The 2385-nt window shown below is 35.1% G+C and overlaps 1 non-coding gene across 1 annotated transcript; it reads right to left on the bottom strand.

The window, feature by feature from the left end:
- Positions 1 to 1234: 1234 nt before the first annotated feature.
- On the bottom strand, positions 1235 to 1338 carry LOC112714876 (small nucleolar RNA R71). The gene has a single exon (XR_003159391.1). It is a non-coding gene; the product is annotated as a small nucleolar RNA R71 (small nucleolar RNA).
- Positions 1339 to 2385: the final 1047 nt, after the last annotated feature.

Raw genomic sequence — 2385 nt, 5'->3', positions numbered from 1 at the left:
TTTCAAAAATCAAATCTTTTTCATTTTTTTCATTATTTTTGAAAACTTTTAAAATTGATTTTCAAAAATTTTTTCTTATTTTTATTTCATAATTTTCAAAAACTTTACTAACAATTAATGTGATTGATTCAAAAATTTGAAGTTTGTTACTTTCTTGTTAAGAAAGGTTCAATCTTTAAATTCTAGAATCATATCTTTTAGTTTCTTGTTAGTCAAGTAATCAATTTTAATTTTAAAAATCAAATCTTTTCCAAAATATCTTTCTCAAATCATATCTTTTTCAAAATCAATTTCAAAATCTTTTTCAACTAACTAATTGACTTTTTGTTTGTTTCTTATCTTTTTCAAAACTACCTAACTACTTTTATCTCTCTAATTTTCGAAAATTCCTTCCTCTTTTTCAAAATTCTTTTAATTAACTTATTGTTTCAAATTTTAATTTTAATTTATTTCTTCTCTTAATTTTTGAAAATCACTAATTATTTTTCAAAAATAATTTTCGAAATTCTATCCCTCTCATCTCCTTCTATTTATTTATTCATTTACTAACACTTCTCTTCATCTAAAAATTCGAACCATCTCTTCTCCTCTGTGTTCAAATTTTTCTCATCCTTCTTATATTCTTTTCTTCTTCTACTCACATAAAGGAATCTCTATACTGTGACATAGAGGATTCCTCTTTTCTTTTCTGTTCTCTTTTTTTTCATATGAGCAGGAGAAAGGACAAGGACATTCTTGTTGAAGCAGATCATAAACCTGAAAGGACTCTGAAGAAGAAGCTAAGAGAAGCTAAAGCACAATAATCCAGAGAAAACCTTACAGAGAATCTCGAAAAAGAAGCATCTCAATCCCTGCTAATAATGAAAGGAGGATGCTTGGTGATTATACTACATCTACTTCCAACTTTTATGGAAGAAGCATCTTAATCCCTGTCATTAGAGCAAACAATTTTGAGCTGAGGCCTCAACTAATTGCTCTAATGCAACAGAACTGCAAATTTCATGGACTTCTATCAGAAGATCCCTATCAATTTTTAACTGAGTTATTGCAGATCTGTGATACTGTTAAGACTAATGGAGTAGATCCTGAAGTCTACAAGCTCATGCTTTTCCCTTTTGCTGTAAGAGATAGAGCTAGAACATGGTTGGACTCAAAACCTAAAGATAGCCTGGACACTTGGGATAAGCTGGTCACGGCCTTCTTGGCCAAGTTCTTTCCTCCTCAAAAGCTGAGCAAGCTTAGAGTGGATGTTCATACCTTCAAGCAAAAAGATGGTGAATCCCTCTATGAAGCTTGGGAAAGATACAAGCAGTTGACCAAAACGTGTCCTTCTGGCATGCTTTCAGAGTGGACCATTTTAGATATATTCTATGATGGTCTATCTGAACTTTCCAAGATATCACTGGACCATTCTATAGGTGGATCCATTCACCTAAAGAAAATGCCTGCAGAAGCTCAAGAACTCATTGAAATGGTTGCAAATAACCAATTCATGTACATCTTTGAGAGAAATTCTGTGAGTAATGGGACACCTCAGAGGAAGGGAGTTCTTGAAATTGATACTCTGAATGCCATATTGGCTCAGAACAAAATGTTGACTCAGCAAGTCAACATGATTTCTCAGAGTCTGAATGGATTGCAAAATGCATCCAACAGTACTAAAGAAGCATCTTCTGAAGAAGAAACTTATGATCCTGAGAACCTTGAAATGGCAGAGGTGAATTACATGGTGAAGCTTATGGAAACACCTATAATCCCTCATGGAGAAATTATCCAAATCTCTCATGGAAGGATCAACAGAAGCCTCAACAAGGCTTTAATAATGGTGGAAGAAACAGGTTTAGCAATAGCAAGCCTTTTCCATCATCTTCTCAGCAACAGACAAAGAATTCTGAGCAGAGCCCCTCTAGCTTAGCGAACATAGTCTCTGATCTATCTAAGGCCACTTTAAGTTTCATGAATGAAACAAGGTCCTCCATTAGAAATTTGGAGGCACAAGTGGGTCAACTGAGTAAGAAAATCACTGAAACTCCTCCTAGTACTCTCTGAAGCAATACAGAAGAGAATCCAAAAAGAGAGTGCAAGGCCATTGATATAATCAAAATGGCCGAATCCAAAGACAAAGGGGAGGACGTGAATCCCAATGAGGAAAACCCCATGGGACGTCCTCCAGACAGAAGGGAGTCCCTTATTGGGGACCTAAAGGAATCTGAGGCTCATATAGAGACCATAGAAATTCCATTAAACTTTCTTCTGCCATTCATGAGCTCTGAGAACTATTCTTCCTCTGAAGAGGATGAAGATGTAACTGAAGAGCAAGTTGCTCAATATCTAGGAGCCATCATGAAGCTGAATGCCAAGTTGTTTGGTAATGAGACTTGGGAA

Source organism: Arachis hypogaea, chromosome 1 (assembly GCF_003086295.3).
Source record: "Arachis hypogaea cultivar Tifrunner chromosome 1, arahy.Tifrunner.gnm2.J5K5, whole genome shotgun sequence".
Classification (NCBI taxonomy): domain Eukaryota; kingdom Viridiplantae; phylum Streptophyta; class Magnoliopsida; order Fabales; family Fabaceae; genus Arachis; species Arachis hypogaea.
Note: the sequence above shows the minus strand (reverse complement) of the source record. Positions and strands in the feature narration are given on the sequence as shown.